This window comes from Nycticebus coucang, chromosome 15, assembly GCF_027406575.1.
Source record: "Nycticebus coucang isolate mNycCou1 chromosome 15, mNycCou1.pri, whole genome shotgun sequence".
NCBI lineage: Eukaryota > Metazoa > Chordata > Mammalia > Primates > Lorisidae > Nycticebus > Nycticebus coucang.
In genome coordinates, this window is record NC_069794.1 from 66,526,645 (window position 1) to 66,551,264 (window position 24,620).

At 37.2% G+C, this 24,620-nt stretch overlaps 1 pseudogene; it reads left to right on the forward strand.

Moving 5' to 3' along the window:
- The window catches only part of LOC128566462 (40S ribosomal protein SA-like), a 105,522-nt pseudogene extending 81,405 nt beyond the window's left edge, over positions 1 to 24,117 (forward strand).
- Positions 24,118 to 24,620: the final 503 nt, after the last annotated feature.

Below are 24,620 nucleotides of genomic sequence, written 5' to 3' on the forward strand. Positions count from 1 at the left end.
TCAATTCATAATTGCTAAGTCATGGAAAAAGCCCAAGTGCCCATCGATCCGTGAATGGATTAATAAATTGTAGTACATGTACACCATGGAATATTATGCAGCCTTAAAGAAAGATGGAGACTTTACCTCTTTCATGTTTACATGGATGGAGCTGGAACATATTCTTCTTAGTAAAGTATGTCAAGAATGGAAGAAAAAGTACCCAATGTACTCAGCCCTACTATGAAACTAATTTAGGGTTTTCACATGAAAGCTATAACCCAGTTTTAACCTAAGAATAGGGGGAAGGGGGAAAGGGAGGGGAGGGAGGGGGGAGGTTAGTAGAGGCAACGGGATTGGTGGGATTACACCAGCGGTGCATCTTACAAGGGTATATGTGACACTTGGTAAATGGTCTGTAAAGCTAGTGAATGATGCCCCATGATCATATCAATATACACAACTGTGATTTAATAAAAAAAATAAAAAATAAAACATACTGAATATGAACCCAGCTGTCAGACACTGATATACCAAGGATATGAAACCTTACCAAGTTGTTTGTATGGTACTGCCAGCATAAGCACATGATGGCAAGTTCTTGAACCTAATTGTCAGATCTCGTACATAGAAGTAAATATGTGACAAGAATAGCAAAAAAGAGGGAAGATAAATATACTACTTTATGATTCTTAAGCTGTATGTAAAGGTATATAATATTTACATTACCTGAAAGTAGATTGTAAGCTAAACTAGTATTCTATGAAGTCTAGACCAATCATAAAAATAAAGCACACACAAACAAAAAAATGGATATGCCTAATAAGCCAACACAGAATATTAGCGATATGAAAATGCCTAATTAATGTAAAAGAAGAAACAAGAAGTAGAAACAAAGAGCAGATTAACCAAATATTAAACAAATAGCTGTATTACAGATTTACAGCCAAGCATATCAATAATCACATTAAATATAAATTAACAAACACTTCTATTAATAGGCAGAAATTGCCACAATGGATGAAAAACAAAGACCCAACTATATGCATTTTATGAAACAAACAAAATCTCTAAATGCAAAGACACAAGTAAATTAAAAATAAATAGGTAGAATTTATCAGCTAACACTAATGATAAGAAAGCTAAAATGATACCAAATACACAGGTAGCAAAAGAAAAAAATAGACAAGTAGACTTCACAAAAATGTAACTTTTGTATATTAAAAAATACTACAACAGAATAAAATGGCAACCCCATGGGAGAAAATATTTGTAAACATATACATTTATTTCCAGAATATATAAAGCTCTAAACTTCAACAACAGCAAACTGAAAATATTGATTTACAAATGAACAAAGGACTTTGATATTTCTTTAGAGATGAGATACAAATGGCCAATAAGTACATTAAAAGATGATAACAATATCTCTTTCCAAAAGGAATGTATTAACTTGTATTCCCACCAGCAGTGCAAAAGTGTTCCCTTTTCTCCACATCCGCGCCAACATCTCTGGTCTTGGGATTTTGTGATATAGGCTAGTCTCACTGGAGTTTGATGATATCTCAAAGTAGTTTTGATTTGCATTTCTCTGATGATTAAAGATGATGAGCATTTTTTCATATGTCTGAAGGTCGCGTGCCTGTCTTCTTCAGAGAAGTTTCTCTTCAAATCCCTTGCCCAGCCTGTCATGGGATCCCTTGTTCTTTTCTTGCCAATGCGTTTGAGTTCTGTGTGGATTCTGGTTATTAAACCTTTGTCGGAGACATAACCTGCAAATATATTCTCCCATTCTGAGGGCTGCCATTCCATCCTGTAATCCCTCTACTGGGCATATACCCAGAAGACCAAAAAGCACATCATAACAAAGGTTTTTGTACCAGAATGTTTATTGCAGCCCTATTCATAATTGCTAAGTCATGGAAAAAGCCCAAGTGCCCATCGATCCACGAATGGATTAATAAATTGTGGTATATGTGCACCATGGAATATTATGCAGCCTTAAAGAAAGATGGAGACTTTACCTCTTTCATGTTTACATGGATGGAGCTAGAACATATTCTTCTTAGTAAAGTATCTCAAGAATGGAAGAAAAAGTACCCAATGTACTCAGCCCTACTGTGAAACTAATTTAGGGTTTTCACATGAAAGCTATAACCCAGTTACAACCTAAGAACAGGGGGAAGAGGGAAAGGGAGTGGAAGGAGGGGGGAGGTGGTTAGAGGGAAGAGGTTGGTGGGATTACACCAGCGGTGCATCTTACAAGGGTGTATGTGAAACTTGGTAAATGTGGAATGTAAGTGTCTTGGCACAGTAACTGAGAGAATGCCAGGAAGGCTATGTTAACCAGTGTGATGAAAGTGTGTCAAACGGTCTGTGAAACTAGTGAATGATGCCCCATGATCATATCAATGTACAAAGCTATGATTTAATTTAAAAAACGATGATAACCATCACTAACCATTAGGAAAAGATAAATTGAACAATGTGATACTACATCACACCTCTTAGGATAGCTATTATAAAAACAAAACCAAATGAAAACAGAAAGTAAGATGTGTCAGTGAAGTTGTGGAAAAACTGGAACCCTTGTGCAAGGTTGATGGTAATGAAAAATTGTACAACTTCTATAGAAAGCAGTATGGCAGCTTCTTAAAAACTTAAAAATAGAACTATTATATTGTCTAGCAATTCTGCTTCTGGATATAGTCCAAATAATTAAAATTGGGATTTTGAAGAGATATTTGTACACCTATGCTCGTAATAGCGTCATTCACAATAGGTAAAAGCAACCCAAGTGTTCACCAGCAGAAATATAATATATACATACAATGAAATATATATTCAGCCTTAAAAAGGAAGGAAATTTGGACATACGCTACAAAATGGATGAATCCTGAGAATATTATGCTACATGAAAAAAGTCACAAAACACAAATACTTATGATTTTACCTGTACCAGGTACCTTCAGTAGTCAAATTCATAAAGCTAAAAGTAAAATGGTGATTGCCAGGGGATGACAGGAGGAGAAGGGAAAGTAGGGATTGATGGGTATAGTTTCAGTTTTGCAAGAAGAAAGAGTTCTAGAAGTGGATGGTGGTGATGTTTGCATAACAATATGAATGTACTTAATACTTCTTAACTGTGCAGCTAAAAATGGTTAAGGTGGTAAATCTTATGTTATATATATTTACCACACAAAAAAAAACCACACATGCACAAGAAAATAAAAAAGCTAGAGTATCTATGTTAACATCACACAAAGTAGATTTCAACTCATAAAACATTATCAAGGATAAAGACTGTAAATATAGTAAAATCCATTGGCTTACAATGATACTACAAAAAGATAAACTAATTAGTCCCCTCTGAAGATTGCTAGGACACCAAATTATTATTCTGAAAACTCATAAAGAGAAAAATAAAGTCTTTATATCTGCCTTTCCTTTACAAAATTTATTTCAAAATAACCAGATAGTTGTTGAGATAAAATTCTTGTTCATAGTAAAATTTTAGCCAATAAAAGGAGAAAAAAGAGAATTAGAAAACACCATTTTGAAACTTCTAATAAAAGAATGGATATAAATAATTAGCATCAATAATTATTAAAATTATAAAGCCTATTTTACAAAGATTAGGCTGGTAATACTTGAACCTGCTGTGTTGTCCTATAATCAATAAAAGATCACATCATATGCTGCCTGCCATGATGTAACCAGTATTCTTTTGGCTATAGATCCAAAAGAATTAAAATTGGTGTTTTGAAGAGATATTTTACACCTATGGTTGTAATAGCGTCATTCACAATAGGTAAAAGCAACCCAAGTGTTCACCAGCAGAAATATGATACCAACAATGAAATATTCTTCACTATAAACAAAACAAACAAACATTTGAATTTAAACAAGATTTTCGATCCATATGGCAGATGGAAGAAGGTGTCTGCTGGGGTGCTCATCCTGTGGCTACAGTCTGTGTCTGATTATTTGAGGACTTCTGCTTATCTGTGTTGTGAGATATTATGACAAGAATATATGGATCCACCGGTATGCAAAGAGCCAAATTTGGAATATTAATATTCAACAAAGAAGAGATCCAAGTCCTCCCACACTAAGGGATATGAGAAAGAGTTTTAAGATATCAACCAAATCCCCAGATCCTGATTCAAACAAATCAATTGCAAAGAAACATTTTCACATCACCAGGAGAAATGTAAGCAGAGACTAGATATTAGATAACATTAAGGAATTCATATTATACTTTTAAGAGTGTTAATAGGGTTTTAAAGTATCACTATCTATTAGCATTACATACTGGACATATTAGTATTATATAAAAACAGAGATTTTATATATTCATCAGTGGAAAAAAGCATGTGGTATGAGTGAAACTAGATTAGCAAGATAATTGATACATGTTGAACCCAGGTATTGAGTAAGTGGGGGGTGATTAAATTAAATTCATCTCTTAGCTTATTATGTTTTAAGTATCCACAATAAAAATACCTTGTAAATGTTGCTTTAGCTATTATACACTAAGCTGTAAGTAAATATAGCAGTTATATATTTCATAGAAAATGAAGTCTGCATAAAACTATGAGATACGTCTGTTTCTTAATGTCCTGAGTTTTCCTGGGTCATTAACAAATTAACCCTCTGACAATAAATTGGGGAATTTTCAATTTGCTACCATCCAAATGAAAATGTATTGGTCATGTTACTATTTAATGTGTGTGGAGAGCGGGCTGTGAGATGGCAGGGCCCCCACAGCCTGGGGAACATTCAGGGAATGAATCCTCAACTGCTTCTCCATTCCCAAAACAGCCATATTCTTTTCTTCATGCTCCCTCTGCCAAAAGTCACTTAGCTCTTTCTTTGTCTAGTTAACTATGCAGAGATCCTTGCGATCTCTGCCTTCTTCCTTCTTGTCATATATTAACGAAGTTGAGTAGAAACCATTAACAAGATGATTTGTCTTTATTAAAGTCATTTACATTTTCCAATTGTACTGTAAGACCAAAATTATGTCTTTTGTTTATGCTATTTCCCCATGCTGTGTATGCTACTTCCCCCTGGACAACCCTGTACTGATACTATAAAAAAAGTTGATTTTGTGCTTTGGTGCTGGCTGTAGCCATCAGCTCAGTCAGTCCTCCCGGTCCCATCTTTTGTCTCTGTGTCTTCTCTTGTGCTGTATCTTCCTCATTCCCCACCCATTCCACTCTGGTTCACTCCACCTCACCGCACTGGTTTGTGACAAATATGGGACCTAATGACATTAGATTTTGCTTAACATATTCAGTTCCAGGATGATCATGGGGCATGCTCATGAAAAAGCTGGGAATCTGGGTCAGTTCTAGCCTCATTCTTATGCCCTACTATTAGGTATCTCCTTTTGTAAGTATCATTTTTTATCCTTCTATGTGTGTTTGAAAATCAAACCAAGTAACACACCCAAGCATATTGTGATGTCAAATACATTTACATTTTTCTATGTTTATTATTATAATTCCCCACACCATTTTTTTACATTGCAAATATTCAGTCATAAGCATATTTTTAAAAATTTTTCTACATCTGTTGAGACAAAAAGCTAAATAAAGTCCAAAAGGCACATTTCTGTAGTATAAACATATAATTTAAAATCTGTTCTTACAATATTCAATTTTTTTCTGCAAGTACTTCATGCGTATCTCCTAAAACCCAGAACAAAATATCTCCTAAAACACTATTCGTCACATTCTTCTGTATTTCATTTGATGAAAGCAATCCCATTTTAATTATACTGAGTCCTGTTTTATTGCTTACCAGCTTTAATCACTTGCACTAACATTTAATGGTGAGCATGATGCCTGTTAAGAGAACAGTTGCCAACTTTTAAATGCTGAGGGAAACTGAAAGATCACATACATCTGTTAGGCAAGTTTCAATTCACTTAAGATATTATATGAAATAATTAAACAAGATAATTATATCAAATAAATAACAATCATTTTATATCACCAACAAATACTTCAGAGTAACTGAAGGAGTGAAGAACAAGCCATATCAAAATATGCTGAGTTGATATTTTGATTATTTGAATTTCAAACCACTGGAGAAATTGGAGTTTCAGAAAGGGTGAGCGTGACCTGCCTCTTCCTACACGTAGCAAACCACTAAGATTTCTCTGTATCGCATAACTGGGTAGTGCCAAGGGAAATAGAGCTGATCACCAGAGACTGGGAATTCATGCTATGATGAACCTAAGAAAAAAACTTCTCAAAGCAACCCTTGTTTTCCACTAGTTTTTCATACCCCATGTGCCGCCTAGCGACTCCTCCAGAATTTGGTGCCCCTAACTAGATCCCCTCTATTGTGTCATTTTTCACAAATTTATCATCCTTTGTCTATAAAGTATAAAAGCATTTTGCTTTGGGCACTTATTTGGACTTCCTTTGCTTGTGAAGGTCCCAATGAAATTAATCTTCTTTGATTAATTTCTCTCATTAATCTGCTTTGTGTCACTTTGGTCCCTACAAGAAGCCAAAGAAGCCACGTAAGAATTCAGTGGGGTTGGAGATAACCTTTCACTCCCTTACACAGCATTGTATATTTTTACACAAATCTTTCATCATAGTGGTACTTTTATTAAGTAAACACATAAGGAATTAAGGCATCCAGATGCCCCATACAAGTAAAACCATTATGCAAAAATAATCCTGTTTGTAGATTTCTAGAGCAAGATTATCCCACCAGACTACTTTAACATCAGCTTTATAAATAAAGGAAATTACTATGAAGGATATACAGTGTCAAACATTTTACATATTGATTTAAATGTAGAATTAACTAGCTCATATGCGAGATATTTGCAGACTACTTTACAAACTACATAGATGTCTATGCATTATCTCCAATGGGTCTCAAAACTCAGTTTAGTAGGCAAATTATTATACTTGTTTTCCAAGTAAGTAGACTAAGATTCAAAAACAGAAGGTATCTTGGCCAAGATAACACAGCCAGAAATTGGAAAACTTCCGGTTTCAACCCCACATCCCTTGTTGCATATATAATCAGTGCTTTTTTCTGTTTGACAGCACAGTTCCACTGACTGAAGTAAGTCTGTGTTGGCACTGGGAAAAAACTTCAACTGCAACATTAGACAATTCATAATGCATCATTAAAAGAAAAGAAAAAACAATCTCTTTATACTACCATAAGAATTTTGTGAGTTTCTATGTCATTGAATAGGGGACAGTGGCAAATTATAGCTATTTATGTGTAATTGTGTCATAATTGTGTCACCATTGTCCCTCCAGGATCAAAGCAATGATTCATCAAAAACTCACTGAAGTCCTCAATTGTTCTTACCATTGTCCTTGATGCAGAGTGTATCAACAACTCCTGTCCTTCAGGAGTTGCCAGCCTTATTTTTGAAAATAATATACAAACTGCGCTAGGCAAGCCAAAATCATTTCAATTTTGTAAGTTCTGTTGCAAATATTTTGCATATCTCTTAAAAAGCATTGGTTATACAATGGGTCCATTGTCATCATTCCCCAGCCCATACAGACCGAAAGTACCCTTGATTGATGATTGCAGTTCCCTCACCCGTAGAGGCAGCAGTGGGTTGCAATTAGAAAAATTCACCTTCATCAGTGAGATGATGAGTAGAAAACTCACCACATTCTTAATTAAACAAGAGAATAAAGAAATGTCACCCAGTTTTAGTTTCTGAAATAAACCACCTAAGGAGCTGATATGTAGATATCTTAGGAATTTTTTTACTTGTGATTTATATATCCCCTCTGAAAGATGTTTGAAAGAAAATTGAAATAACTCCCTCCATTTTTAATTTTTTCTTCATTTCTCTCTTTTGTTATCTTTTCAAATAAATGAACAGAAATCTGGTCTTAAGTTTATGAAAAAATGGAGGATTGTAGCAACTCTGAACAATGTATAGATAAGTCATAATTGCCTGTTTGTGTCAACAAAAGGAAAGTTCCTTTCCTGGATCTACATACTATTTCCTTTCTTCACCTGCCCATTCTTTAAGACCTTACTTACATCATCTGTTATCCATAAGGTGTTTTCAGATCCCAGTCAAAAATAGCATTGTCTTAATTTGCCACCTGAAACACTGCATTTCTTTATTGCAGCATCTTTATCTACATAAATTTTGTGTATCTCCATCTCCATCTCTATCTCTGTCAACATCTACATTTCTTGTTTCCCTTGAAAGTAAGTCCCTAAGAAGCACTTTAACCCATTAGTGTGTGCAGCATTGTGCCAGGAACATAGAACAAAATTTTTGTCAAACTAAATTGAAAGCCAAATAGATTGAAATTATAAATTGTCTCCTTGTGCCTTCTTTCCACTTGTCAAGAATATTGGGTTTTGTGAACCTAGTCATTGATTGTTAAACTCACTGAATCAAGTTGAGGTTGGATATATTCTGATTTGAATTGATGATACCATATCGCCAGATCTCACATAGAGAAGTTATTTAGATTAAATTATCTTAAATACACAGACAGTGTGTGTGATGTAGGCTGCTCCAAAGTTAGTTGCTTTGGGAGCTCAAACTTCCTGATGATATTTCAAAGGTCCACATAGGCTGGGCGCTGTAGCTCAGTAGTTAGAGTGCCAGCCCTGCAAACCAGGGGCAGCAATTTCACCCCTCTCTTGGGCCTGATTCAAAGGTTCATGTAATAGGTTGGTTTCTCCTTGTTCTCCCACTGTCTTTCTATGTGAACATAAGCAAGTTACTTAGGTTCCCTGTGCAAAACAGAAACAATCTTATAGTACTCGTAGCCTAGCAACTTTTCAAAATCATTATGTGATAATGTCCACAGAGTGCTCTTTGCTTGTTAGATGAAGAGGAACTTTGCAAAAACAAGCCACACTGGTACTGTTTAGGCAGTGCCTATCAGAATAGTGTCATATTGCCTACCATTTGCCACTACTTCTTTAATTCTCTAAAGAGCTAAACTATCCAGAATTGGAAATAATTTTAATAATGTGCAAATGGGGCAACCTCAGTTAACCAAACAGAACTCTAGTCCTCAATCAACCAGCATATCTCCAAACTGGGAAGGCTCACATCCTTCTCAAGTAACAGTAACAATTAAAACAATTATGACTTATTGAAAGCTTACTGTGTGCTAATAACTCTTTTGTGTTGCATATAATTCCTCAATTAATTATCACAGCAACCTCTATTTCCAGCTGATAGATGATAAAAATGACATCCAGAGAATTTAAGCAAATTGACAAGGGCAACTCAGAAATCACAGACACAGGATACAAATCTGATCCAAGCAGGACTTTAACCACTATCTGTATCCAGTTAAAAGGGCAAAGGGATGAATACTATGGGATAAAGAAAATCTTTTCCTTTCCACCTTGTGACATCAGCAGAATTTTTCATGCTATCCATGGTTTTAAGGTTGGATGGTACATATACAAGTTACAGAAAGGATAGAAGTAGAGGCCATAGCTTTTGGTCCTGGACCTGCCGTAGTCATGAGAAGTGTAGGAAGAAAAGCAAACATTTCTAGTCGTGATCTATAAAGTGGTGACTGCAGGCTCCCTAGAGTTTTAGCTAACACTGCTCATATAACACTCAGCACACTTGCGGGATCAGCCACCATCTTAATCTATAACTCACCAAAATTTTCGCTTTCTCTACTATTAAAAAGGAATAGAGGTAATAACAAAATGCATTTATGTGTTTACAAGTTATTCCAGATGATCTCATTTATTTAAAAAAATTTTCTAAACTGGTAGGTAAAGAGAATTTCATGAAGTTAGAATACTCAGAATTTAGCAACAGTTTTGGACAAGATATTCAAATGCAGGCCCATAAATAATACAGGTTTTGAACTTTGGATTTGAAGTTCAACCTTGTTGCAGAATTGAACTTTGAACCTGTTGCAGGACTAGCATGGGCCCGTTAATGAAAAGCAAGACCCATTTAATGAATATATCTTGTTTCATGCTGCAGAGATTTTACTCAACATCTTCAATGTTTTTATCAGTGATGAGGATGAGGACATAAAAAGCAAGTGTATTTAAGGTGCAGCTTTCAAGCAGCTGGGAGATACCTAAAAGCTAAATATTGTAATCAAAAATAAAAAAAAGATCAGGGCCAGGTGCAGTGACTCATGTCTTTAAGCCTAGCACTCTGAGATGCTGAGGGGGGAGGACTGTTTGATCTCAGGAGTTTGAGCCTAGCTTGAGCAAAAGTGAGAGTCTGCCTCTACTAAAAATAGAAAAACTAGCTGGGCATAGTGGCAGGTGCCTGTAGTCTTGGCTACTCCGGAAGCTGAGGCAGGAGGGTTCCTCAAGTCCAAGAGTTTGAGGTTGCTGTGAGCTATGATGATGCCACAGCACTCTACCAAAGGCCACAGGGTGAGACTCTGTCTCAAAGAAAAAAAAAAAATTAAAAAAAGAGTTTATCAGGCCAGAATAAGGGATTCAAAAATGGTGCATTTTACAAGGGTACATATCAAATCTACTAAGTGTAGAGTATAAATGTCTTAACACAGTAATTAAGAAAGTGCGGTGAAGGCTATGTTAACCAGTTTGTTGTAAGTATTTCAAATTGTATATAAAACCAGTGCATCATACTCCATAAATGCATTAATTTACACAGCTATGATTTAATTAAAAAAAAAAAAAAGGATATAACACAGAAAGGGCTTGCTCATCCCGTGTGGCACTGAAAAGCAAGGCCACAATTGGGCAACAGACTTTAATTAAAGGCAATTTTCAGTTTAATATGGAAAGTATCTTCTAACAATCAGCACTATTTTAAAATGTTTTTAAAATAAATATCTGAAGAAGAAAATTAAATAAAATACCCAACCCAGAAACTTTTATGTTAGAGAATTAGTTGCCTAAATGGTTTTCTCTCTTCAATGGAATACTGAATGGTATACAGCTTTATAACAATGTATTATGTATTTTTGTAAATTCGAGGATGCCATTGGAGAAAAAGGAGGATATTAGCCTCTGTGTGGTTCAATGAGTTATTGGAAGAATCAGTTCAAATGAAAGAACCAGCTTATAGCATTTTCAGAACTTAGGAAGCCAAAACCAGGAAGGTAAGCTGTAGCAATTTAGCCGCCCAATGGCAGCGTTGCCTGTGTCTGAGTGTTTAATCACACTCTTTTACATACAGACACAGGGCTGAATGAAGAGACCTTCAGAGGGACTCCCAGGATAAAAAGACCTTGGCTTGCTTTTGATTCAGCTCTGTTTAGTGTTCCATTCCTTTTGTTGCCTATGAGCCCTACAAGTGTTTCAGCTATTTATAAATTAGCTTATATCATGAGGGAAAAAAAAGACAAGAAAAAACATTGCAGTGATAAAATCCAGCTTTTCTGAGTCCACTTCATCACTACTAACAGATTTTTTTCTGTTTATGTTTAACTTAGGCCAACTTCTTGAGAGATTTTGTGGTCCTGATTTAATTTAAAAGTTGTTGGTTTTTCATTTCTTCACTAGTTAAGTCTCATTAATAGTTTTATTATTATATGTTTTGGATTATTTGTATGGACTTTAGCATTTACAAAGTATCATTATGTATAAAAATTACTTGAGAGAACACTGTTCCCAATGTATTGGAACTTATTTTTAAGGAAGCACTGTGAACATCTAGTATATTGGAAACATGGTTGATAATCACCTGAATTTTCAAAATTCTAAGACTACAGTTGTTTTCTATTGAGCAAAATTAAAAAAAGTGATTTTTGAGAGTATGCTGTGATTGAATTTCAGTAAAGTAATTGGTATAATGCCTTCTAACATCTAATTTTGGAGCATTCCAATTCAAAATGGCATGATGAGTTTACACATAACAATTATACATGCACGGGCCCACATACACAGAAAACCACAAAGGCATATCTAGATTAGAAAAAACAAAGAAGCAGCACAATTCACAATTGCAAAGATGAATCAACATAGGTGCCCACTGGCTGATGGGTGAATAAGTAACATGTGGCATATACATGGGTGTCAAAAATATATGTATACATTTTAAGTAATCTTTTTGGAAGTACAATTGATCATTCACAAAAAATGTACGGATTGCAGGTAAAATGCATGTGTGTAGCATGTCCAGATCAGTAATGGTACCTTCAATTCAACTTCAAAAAATAAAACATAGATAACATCTCTTAAAATGTTTGTACATGTTTGGCACCCTCTGAATACACCAAGGAGTAACAATGAGCCATAAAAAGGAATGAAATACTGCAGCAATGTGGAAGGAACTGGAAGCCATTATCCTAAGTGAATGAAGTATCTCAGGAATGGAAAAACAAATGCCATGTATACTCACTTGTAAGTGAGAGCTAAAGGATGAGTATACGTGATCATACAGAGTGGAAAACGGAGTTTGGAGACTCAGAAGGGGAGAGGTTGGGAGAGGATGAGCGACGAACAATTATCTCTGGGTACCATGTACACTGCTCAGGGGACAGGTGCACTGAAAGCTGTGACTTCTCCAATGCGAAAGTCATTCAGGTAACAAAAAAGCCACTTATACCCTCTAAATCTATGGAAATAAAAAAATGAAAAACAGATAAGCATCTCTGGTGTAATCAAACTATCAAAGAGTAAACAAGCTGGAATCAGAGGTATGTTAAGCCCATACACCTGCCCAGACAATGTTATGTAGGGTTTTGCTCTTGCAGAGTAAAGAAAACTGTAAGTGGGGCGGAGCAAGATGGCAGCCGAGTAACAGCTTCCTTGCATCTGGGCACCGTGAGTCTGGGGAGATAGGACTCCAGGCATCTCTGGCTGGTGGGAACTGCCTATCATCACTCCTATGAGGATACAGGGAGTCAGCGAGAGACTTCTGGACCCCAAGAGGAGGACTAAAACAGTGGAAAACCGGCAAGTGGTCGCGTGTGTTCAACCCGTCTAAACCCGCCCACAACTGTAAGTTCAGTAGCAGCGAGACTGCAAACCAGAAAGGCCTTACCTGTGAACTCTTTTGATGTCCTTGGACTTGGCACTGAGTTGAACTGCCTTGGGGAAGGCCTGAGTGGGAGTGCGGAGAACTTTGGCCGTTGTCTAGGGCCCCAGTCTGAGCCGCTGAGCCAGACGGAGCTAATAGTGTTTGGCGGTGGGTCACACGGATCCATTGTCAGTGATCTGCCCCGGCAAGCTCCGCCCTCAGGGTAGCAGAGCTAGAAACGGGTGGGAGCTGGTAACCCAGCAACCAAGTAGCCTAAGGGTGGGGTCTGAGCCGCCTTGCAGCCCTAACCCTCAGGGGCAGAGTGAGACCGGTTTTGGCACACTGAGTAAGTGGATAGCCACTTCAGCAGTGATTCCAGCGAGAAAGCTGGGAAAGCTTCTGCTCAGCAAGTTTACAAGTTCAAAGTGCCTTTTAAGTGGGCTGAAGAGAGATTTAGGGTGTCTACCTGCTGGGGTTTGAGAAATCAGCAGCCTCCAGTCGTATCAGAACTGTGACTAACATCTCATACCCCAAAAGACCACGTGTTGCCCAGACAATATTCAACAACATATACAAACTGCTTTGTTTTTGGTTGTGTATTTTTTTTTCTTTTTTTTTTGTTTGGTTGGGTTTTTTTGTTTGTTTATTTTGACGTTGTTGATGTTCTTTTGTTTCTTAATTTCAATCTTTTCCATACAGATCCCTTTTTCTTTCTCAATTTTTCTAGTTTAATTATAATTTCCCATTGCTGCCTTTTTTAATAACTACAACTTCATTTTTGCTAGTGTTTCTACCGCTATCACTTGGATTTTCACCCAATTTTATCGCCATAAAGTTTTCTGTTTGCTTGTTTTAGTTTGATTTATAGCATTTTTGTCTTTCCTCTCTACTTGGTGGAGGTGGGGTACTGTGTCTGACCAGGTTAGCAAAGAGCTGCTGACCTCAAGGGAACCACCCAACTGGGCACCCAACCCCCAGAAGGTGGGGTTTTTTAAGGTTGTGTCAAAGTACCCTACTGTACACCTATATTGCCCTGTCTCCCTCTTTCTGTGCCTCTCTTCTTTTTGTCAATATTCCTTACCCCTACCCACTCTCCTTTCTCTATCTTTCTTTTTTTTCTTATCACTCGGTCCTCCTTTCTTTCATCCCTTTTTTGCGCTTCAACCTTCTCACCTTTCTGGTCCTGTAACCCTTAGTCCACAGACACAAGAACTTAAAGAGCAAGAGGAAGTGAAAGGAAAATTAGGGCAAGGAAACAGATAAAAGAAATCACTCATGAGGAAGAATCAGCAGAAAACTCCAGGCAACATGAAGAACCAGTCCAGAACAACCCCGCCAAGGGACCATGAGGTAGCTACTGCAGAGGATTCCACCTATACAGAAATGTTAGGAATGACAGAAAGGGAATTTAGAATACACATGTTGAAAACAATGAAAGAAATGATGGAAACAATGAAGGAAACTGCTAATAAAGTGGAAAATAACCAAAAGGAAATCCAAAAACAGAATCAAATCAGAGATGAACGATATGAAGAATATAAAAAGGATATAGCAGAGCTGAAAGAAATGAAACAGTCAATCAGGGAACTTAAAGATGCAATGGAAAGTATCAGCAACAGGTTAGACCATGCAGAAGAAAGAATTTCAGAGGTAGAAGACAAAGTTTTTGAGATAACTCAGATAGTAAAAGAGGCAGAAAAGAAGAGAGAGAAAGCAGAACGTTCACTGTCAGAATTATGGGACTTTATGAAACGTTCCAACATACGAGTTATAGGAATTCCAGAAGGGGAAGAAGAATGCCCCAGAGGAATGGAAGCCATACTAGAGAATATTATAAAAGAAAATTTCCCAAACATCACCAAAGATTCTGACACACTGCTTTCAGAGGGCTATCGGACCCCAGGTCGCCTCAACTCTAACCGAGCTTCTCCAAGACACATTGTGATGAACCTGTCCAAAGTCAAGACAAAAGAAAAGATTCTGCAAGCTGCCAGGAGTAAGCGCCAGTTGACCTACAGGGGCAAATCCATCAGAGTGACCTCAGACCTCTCTAATGAAACTTTCCAAGCAAGAAGACAATGGTCATCTACCTTTAATCTACTTAAACAGAACAATTTTCAGCCCAGAATTCTGTACCCTGCTAAGCTAAGCTTCAAAAATTGACGGAGAAATCAAATCATTTACGGATATACAAACATTGAGGAAATTCACCACAACAAGACCAGCTCTACAGGAAATACTTCAACCTGTTCTGCACACTGACCACCACAATGGATCAGCAGCAAAGTAAGAACTCAGAAACCAAAGGACAGAACCTAACCTCCACACTGATGCAAAAGATAAAACTAAGCAATGGACTCTCACCAAATAAGACGAATAGAATACTACCACACTTATCCATTATCTCAATAAATGTTAATGGCTTGAATTCCCCACTGAAGAGACATAGATTGGCTGACTGGATTAAAAAACACAAGCCATCCATTTGCTGTCTGCAAGAAACACACCTGGCTTCAAAAGACAAATTAAAGCTCCGAGTCAAGGGTTGGAAGAAAATTTTTCAGGCAAATGGAATTCAGAAGAAAAGAGGAGTTGCAATCTTATTTTCAGATACATGTGGATTTAAAGCAACTAAAGTCAAAAAAGACAAAGATGGTCACTTTATATTGGTCAAGGGAAAACTACAACAAGAAGACATTTCAATTCTAAATATCTATGCACCAAATTTAAATGCTCCCAGATTCTTGAAACAGACCTTACTCAGTCTGAGCAATATGATATCTGATAATACCATCATAACAGGGGACTTTAACACACCTCTTACAGAGCTGGACAGATCCTCTAAACAGAGATTAAACAAAGATATAAGAGATTTAAATGAGACCCTAGAACAATTATGCTTGATAGACGCATATAGAACACTCCACCCCAAAGATAAAGAATATACATTCTTCTCATCACCCCACGGAACATTCTCCAAAATTGATCATATCCTGGGACACAAAACAAATATCAACAGAATCAAAAGAATTGAAATTTTACCTTGTATCTTTTCAGACCATAAGGCACTAAAGGTGGAACTCAACTCTAACAAAAATGCTCGACCCCATCCAAAGGCATGGAAATTAAACAATCTTCTGTTGAATAACAGATGGGTGCAGGAAGAAATCAAACAGGAAATCACTAACTTCCTTAAGCATAACAACAATGAAGACACAAGCTACCAAAACCTGTGGGATACTGCAAAAGCAGTTTTGAGAGGAAAATTCATCGCTTTAGATGCCTACATTCGAAAAACAGACAGAGAGCACATCAACAATCTCACAAGAGACCTTATGGAATTGGAAAAAGAAGAACAATCTAAGCCTAAACTCAGTAGAAGAAAAGAAATCTCCAAAATCAAATCAGAGATCAATGAAATTGAAAACAAAAGAATCATTCAGAAAATTAATGAAACAAGGAGTTGGTTTTTTGAAAAAATAAATAAAATAGATAAACCATTGGCCAGACTAACTAGAAATAGAAAAGTAAAATCTCTAGTAACCTCAATCAGAAATGATAAAGGGGAAATAACAACTGATCCCACAGAGATACAAGAGATCATCTCTGAATACTACCAGAAACTGTATGCCCAGAAATTTGACAATGTGAAGGAAATGGATCAATATTTGGAATCACACCCTCTCCCTAGACTTGGCCAGGAAGAAATAGACCTCCTGAACAGACCAATTTCAAGCACTGAGATCAAAGAAACAATAAAAAAGCTTCCAACTAAAAAATGCCCTGGTCCAGATGGCTTCACTCCAGAATTCTATCAAACCTTCAAGGAAGAGCTTATTCCTGTACTGCAGAAATTATTCCAAAAAATTGAGGAAGAAGGAATCTTCCCCAACACATTCTATGAAGCAAACATCACCCTGATATCAAAACCAGGAAAAGACCCAAACAAAAAGGAGAATTTCAGACCAATCTCACTCATGAATATAGATGGAAAAATTCTCAACAAAATCCTAGCCAATAGATTACAGCTTATCATCAAAAAAGTCATTCATCATGATCAAGCAGGCTTCATCCCAGGGATGCAAGGCTGGTTCAACATACGCAAGTCCATAAACGTTATCCACCATATTAACAGAGGCAAAAATAAAGATCACATGATCCTCTCAATAGATGCAGAAAAAGCATTTGATAAAATCCAGCATCCTTTTCTAATTAGAACACTGAAGAGTATAGGCATAGGTGGCACATTTCTAAAACTGATTGAAGCTATCTATGACAAACCCACAGCCAATATTTTACTGAATGGAGTAAAACTGAAAGCTTTTCCTCTTAGAACTGGAACCAGACAAGGTTGTCCTCTGTCACCTTTACTATTCAACATAGTGCTGGAAGTTCTAGCCAATACAATTAGGCAAGACAAGGAAATAAAGGGAATCCAAATGGGAGCAGAGGAGGTCAAACTCTCCCTCTTTGCTGATGACATGATCTTATACTTAGAGAACCCCAAAGACTCAACCACAAGACTCCTAGAAGTCATCAAAAAATACAGTAATGTTTCAGGATATAAAATCAATGTCCACAAGTCAGTAGCCTTTGTATACACCAATAACAGTCAAGAGGAGAAGCTAATTAAGGACACAACTCCCTTCACCATAGTTTCAAAGAAAATGAAATACCTAGGAATATACCTAACGAAGGAGGTGAAGGACCTCTATAAAGAAAACTATGAACTCCTCAGAAAGGAAATAGCAGAGGATATTAACAAATGGAAGAACATACCATGCTCATGGATGGGAAGAATCAACATTGTTAAAATGTCTATACTTCCCAAAGCAATCTACCTATTCAATGCCATTCCTATCAAAGTACCTACATCGTACTTTCAAGATTTGGAAAAAATGATTCTGCGTTTTGTATGGAACCGGAAAAAACCCCGTATAGCTAAGGCAGTTCTTAGTAACAAAAATAAAGCTGGGGGCATCAGCATACCAGATTTTAGTCTGTACTACAAAGCCATAGTGCTCAAGACAGCATGGTACTGGCACAAAAACAGAGACATAGACACTTGGAATCGAATTGAACACCAAGAAATGAAACTAACATCTTACAACCACCTAATCTTCGATAAACCAAACAAGAACTTACCTTGGGGGAAAGACTCCCTATTCAATAAATGGTGTTGGGAGAATTGGATGTCTGCGTGTAAAAGACTGAAACTGGACCCACACCTTTCCCCACTCACAAAAATTGATTCAAGATGGATAAAGGACTTAAATTTAAGGCACGAAACAATAAAAATCCTCAAAGAAAGCATAGGAAAAACACTGGAAGATATTGGCCTGGGGGAAGACTTCATGAAGAAGACTGCCATGGCAATTGCAACAACAACAAAAATAAACAAATGGGACTTCATTAAACTGAAAAGCTTCTGTACAGCTAAGGTGACGATAACCAAAGCAAAGAGACAACCCACACAATGGGAAAGGATATTTGCATATTTTCAATCAGACAAAAGCTTGATAACCAGGATCTATAGAGAACTCAAATTAATCCACATGAAAAAAGCCAACAATCCCTTATATCAATGGGCAAGAGACATGAATAGAACTTTCTCTAAAGACGACAGACGAATGGCTAACAAACACATGAAAAAATGTTCATCATCTCTATATATTAGAGAAATGCAAATCAAAACATCCCTGAGATATCATCTAACCCCAGAGAGAATGGCCCACATCACAAAATCTCAAAACTGCAGATGCTGGCGTGGATGTGGAGAGAAGGGAACACTTTTACACTGCTGGTGGGACTGCCAACTAGTACAACCTTTCTGGAAGGAAGTATGGAGAAACCTCAAAGCACTCAACCTAGACCTCCCATTCGATCCTGCAATCCCATTACTGGGCATCTACCCAGAAGGAAAAAAATCCTTTTATCATAAGGACACTTGTACTAGACTGTTTATTGCAGCTCAATTTACAATCGCCAAAATGTGGAAACAGCCTAAATGCCCACCAACCCAGGAATGGATTAACAAGCTGTGGTATATGTATACCATGGAATACTATTCAGCCATTAAAAAAAATGGAGACTTTACATCCTTCGTATTAACCTGGATGGAAGTGGAAGACATTATTCTTAGTAAAGCATCACAAGAATGGAGAAGCATGAATCCTATGTACTCAATCTTGATATGAGGACAATTAATGACAATTAAGGTTATGGGGGGGGAAGCAGAAAGAGAGAGGGAGGGAGTGGGATGGGGCCTTGGTGTGTGTCACACTTTATGGGGGCAAGACATGATTGCAAGAGGGACTTTACCTAACAATTGCAATCAGTGTAACTGGCTTATTGTACCCTCAATGAATCCCCAACAATAAAAAAAAAAGAAAAAAAAAAAGAAAACTGTAAGTATCCCGTGTGAAATGGGAATAGGGTATAGGGAGGATGGGGAGAATAACGGGTGTTGAAGTCACTGCTTAAATTTGCAGACTGAGCACCAGCCGTCTTTGACTGAAGGAGTGCTGATTTTGCATCTTTACCCACAGATCTTATTGAAACTGACCAGAAGAAAATGGAAAGCTTTATAATCATTACAGAGAAGGTACTTCTAGGGGGTTGTGTAATTTTTTCTGTGATATACCTAACATTATCTCATGCAGAAGCCAGGTCTGGTTGCAATTATGAGTGTGGGTATTTGTTTAGACCAAAGGTCTAGATGAAGATTATAGGGGTGAGGGAAAATGTCCCCTTTCTCCTAAAATTTGCTGCAAAAGTAACTCACAATTAAAGCACATTTTATTAAGAGGAAGAGATTTATTTATTTATTTATTATTTTATCATTATTATTTTTTTTTTGCAGTTTTTGGCAGGGGGCCGGGTTTGAACCCGCCACCTCTGATATATGGGCCAACGCCCCTCTCCTTTGAGCCACAGGCACCGCCCAAGAGGAAGAGATTTATTTGCCATGTGCAGGGGGAGGACCACAGAATGATTACCCAATATCTTAATTGGATCCAGATATTTTTATACGCTCATTTTAGAGAGGAGGGGGAGATAAGGAATATAGGTAATTCTGTTTAGGGGCAATAAATGCTTGCTAGGGAGGATGAATGGTTGGGAGAAACAGATAAGCTTGCAAATGATTCTCTTTGAAAATTAAATTTAATCTTGAGAAACAAGTATTATATTTAAAATGATTTGGGCCAGGTCTGGTTGTATTCTTGATTTTCTTTCCTGCAATATAGGGAGATAACAGGGAACGGAAGGGGAGCCAATTGTCCTTTTGATGGGTCCATCTGTTTAGATAGAGGCAAAGCCCCTTCCAAGGGACTACTGAAGGCCTTTAATTCAAAATATTCTGTATACCAAAGAGTCATATTTTAGGGTAAAATTTCTCAAGCTCTTTCAAGACAATTATATGTGTGGAAAGTGGTGAGAAAAAGGAGAGGGAGGAGAGAGAGACTCAGAGTGAAGCAACAGCAGGAAAGAGAAAGTTGGAATGGGACAGAGAAGAGTGTGCAAAAGGAATACGAGATGGAGGTTACATATAAGTGTATTCACTATCACCACAAGCCTCTTAACAAACATACCAGAATATATTAAGAAATGCATTGACAGAAACACTAAAAAAACAAATTCCAAAATGGAAATGATTTCAAGTGCTATTAATGTTATAGAACACATACAAAAATGTTTCCATAAATATTTCTGGGGTATTTACATGAAAATGTAACTTGTAAGTGTATAAGACAGTGGTCCCAGCCCTCAGGTCACAGACCAGTAGCAGTCCATGGCTATTTAGGAACTCAGCTGCACTTGGCATTGTGGCCTGAGCTCTACCTCCTGTCCCAACCCTCCCCTACACCCCCATCCGTGGAAGAATCGTCTTCCACACAACAGGTCCCTGGCATCAGTAAGGTTCTAGTCTTGTTCAGAACCAGGCCGCACAGCAGGAACAGAGCGGTAGTTAAACGAGCAAAGCTTCAGTTATACTTAGAGCCACTCACATCACTAGCCATGGCTCCCTGAACTCCGCCTTCCTGCCCCATCCTCCTCATCAACGCCCCCAAGTCCGGGAAAAATTGTCTTCCGTGAAACCAGTTTCTGGTGCCAAAAAGATTGAGGACCGCTGGTATAAGAGATTATACAAAAAAGCAGAAAGCTAAAGTAGAAATTACAGATAATCAAGCACAAATTTTAGAAGAGAAATATATAGTATTGAAATAAAAATGTTAATAACTGCAATAAAACCTAAATTGGGCAGAGTATAAGAAAAAGTTTATTTAAAAATAGCACCAAGAAACTTACCAATGCAAAGAGATAAAAATATGTAAATATTTAAATATAAAAATGATTTAAGTCTAATGGATCCTCTTTCATGTAAATTCCCAAGAACAAGTAATGCAGAGGAAAAGCATATATGTAAGAGTAACTGCTAAAAATCTTACAGAAATAGAGATATGAATCCTCCCCTTCAAATGCTCTGTAAACACAAAGCCGGTTATAAATCTAAACATAGGCATTCACATCTGTACCTGTCTTTACACACTACAGTAAAATGAAGTTGCAGAATGTGCAAAATAATTAACCACAGAGGCTACCAGAGATAAAAATCGTATTACCTACACAGATAGGAACTGTAGCAAAAGGAAATTTTCTATTGAGGTATAATAGAGCTGGGAAAGAAACAGAATAGTATCTTCAGAGTGAGGAGAAACAATAATCAACATAGCTAATTAGTCATGAGAAATGAGAGTAAAATGAAAAAACATAAAGATCCACAAACATAAAATGACTAACCATTCACTGATCTGATACTAGAGGAAAGATGAGAGATAAGAAACAATGATAAGCATGAAAAATGATTTAAAATATTGATAAATATTCCAAAACAAACACAGAAATTATGACATAACGCTATTATGATAGCGTTAGAAGTATAATATTAACACCTTTAACGAGGTCAGGAAGGTGTTTGTTTAATAAAGGAAGATTGTTTAATAATAAGTAGATAAAGTGGGCTTATTGTAGTTGACAGAAGAATTCAAATACTGAATAAATATAGGATCACCAGAGATATCTATAATTAAAAATTTCCACAAAAATATAAAAATCAAGATCGAGATTTCAATGATGATGATGATGATATTAAAGTAAAATACCAGAATCATGACTACTTTGCTCATTCCTAAGCAATTTGGAACATCTGGATAAAAGGGATATTATGCACATATATTATATAATGTCTGTTAAATGTTATGTTTTCCTAAAATTGAAATACGTTTTTTCTAATTCCCATCTTAATGCCAAATTATTATGTTAATATATTGCATGAATATGTTTACTAATGATGTAATTGGGATTATTCCATTATTATTCAGAAGGTAGAGTGAGCCAGAGTATTTTTTTAATGTGTTTGTAAGGTTTTTTGGGCCCACATAATGTTGACTTTGTATAAAAAGGGTTTGGAAAGTTCTCTCACCTGTCTATGCTATGGAATATTTGAATATAATTGGAATTAAAGATCACAAGATGAGTTGAACTCATTTGTGAAATTCTTTTTATAGAGGAGTCTGTGTAGTTCTATGATAGAATTATTTTGTTAATGGTATTTGATTCTGATATTTTTCCTTCTGTAGACAACTATTTTATAAATAAATTATGTGTCTCTTCTGGAACCTGTTTTGGTTAAGTCTGTTTTCTTAGAATGGTATCCTGGATAAAGAAGAAGAAAGACATGATAAACCCCGTGGAGCTGAACTCCAGCCTGACCTAAAACCACAGGTAATAAGTCAAAGTTTATCAAATGCATGAATGAATTTGATGCACACAAGTAAGATGCACACAAATTAAAAGTCATGGACAAGTGAAATATGTACAGATCACTAAATGAAATATATACAGATCACTAAGATATTCCGGCTATATGGAGAATTTGTACTTCTAAATGTGGTTTTTATCTAAATGCATGCTTATTTCATATAACAGTTGTAGTAGAAACACAGTAGCCAAATTCAGTATTACACTTTTGGTTTTGTTAACATTAGGTATCACCTAATCTGACCTTTAAGGAGACTCTATCCCAAGGCTTGTCATCTTCTCATTAGGTGACAAACCTCTCTCCAGTGTGAGGAAAACTGTACTGTCTTTCCTATGTGATCCAAATGGCTTCTGCTCATCTCTCTTTCCTTTATGTTTTACATCCTGTTTGTTCCACAATCGTGCTTGTTATCAATATTGCCTTACTATAGCTTTCCACGCCGCTCAGGGAGGGCCCATATGGTGTTGTTCAGGATTCCCACCATAACTTAAAGGGAAATTTGGAGTCCTTGATATCCTCAAATTCCTTGCAGCAGGAACCCACTTAGGTGGCACCAATCTTGACTTCCAAATGGAACAGTGCATCTACAAAAGAAAAAGTGATGGCACCTACATCATAAATCTGAAGAGGACCTGGGAAAAACTTCTGTTGGCAGCTCGGGCCATTGTTGCCATTGAAAACCCTGCTGATGTCAGTGTCATATCCTCCAGGAATACTGGCCAGCGAGCTATGCTGAAGTTTGCTGCTGCCCCTGGAGTCACTCCTATTGTAGGCCGCTTCATTCCCGGAACCTTCACTAACCAGATCCAGGCAGCCTTCTGGGAGCCTCATCTTTTAGTGGTTACTGATCCCAGGCCTGACCACCAGCCTCTCACAGAGGCGTCTTATGTTAACCTGCCTACCCCTGCTCTGTGTAACACAGATTCTCCTTTGTGCTATGTGAACATCATCTTCCTATGGAACAACAAGGGAGCTCACTCAGTAGGTCTGATGTGGTGGATGCTGGCCCGGGAAGTTCTCTGCATGCGTGGCACCATCTCCTGTGAACATCCATGGGAGGTCATGCCTGATCTCTATTTCTACAGAGATCCTGAGGAAATTGAAAAGGAAGAGCAGGCTGCTGCTGAGAAAGTTGTGACCTAGGAGGAATTTCAAGGTGAAAGGACTGCTCCAGCTCCTGAGTTACTCCTCTGCTACTCAACCAGAGGTTGCAGACTGGTCAGAAGGCATGCAGGTGCCCTCTGTGCCTAGTCAGCAGGTCCCCACTGAAGACTGGAGTGCCCAGCCTGCTACAGAAGACTGGTCTGCAGCTCCCACTGTTCAGGCCACTGAATGGGTAGGAAAAACCACTAAGTGGTCTTAAGCTGTTCTTCCATAAGCTATTAAACAAGATGGAAAAAAAGGAGGAAAATAAACATCAGTTAAAAAAAAGTTGCCTTACTATATCAGGGCTCTGTGACTAATTATACATTTCCTTAATTTATGTCCTTATCTATTCATTGAACTAATTATTACTAAGTTTCCAGGCACTGTTCTAGACCTCAGAGATACAGCTAGAACAAGAAGCTGACCGCAGAAAATGGTGAGTTTTTGATTAAAAACCTAACTCACAAAGTTTGCTTAAGAAACAGGTTATTCAGTGTAACCTGGCTTATTGTACCCTCAATGAATCACCAACAATAAAAAAAAAAAAAAAAGAAAGAAAGAAAGAAACAGGTTATTGGAGGAGAGAGCAAGATGGTGGCTGAGTAGCAGCTTCTTTGTATCTGGGCACCGTGAGTCTGGGGAAATAGGACTCCAGGCACTCTGGCTGGTGAGATCTGCCTATAATCATTCCTGCAAGGATACAGGGAGTCAGAGAGAAAC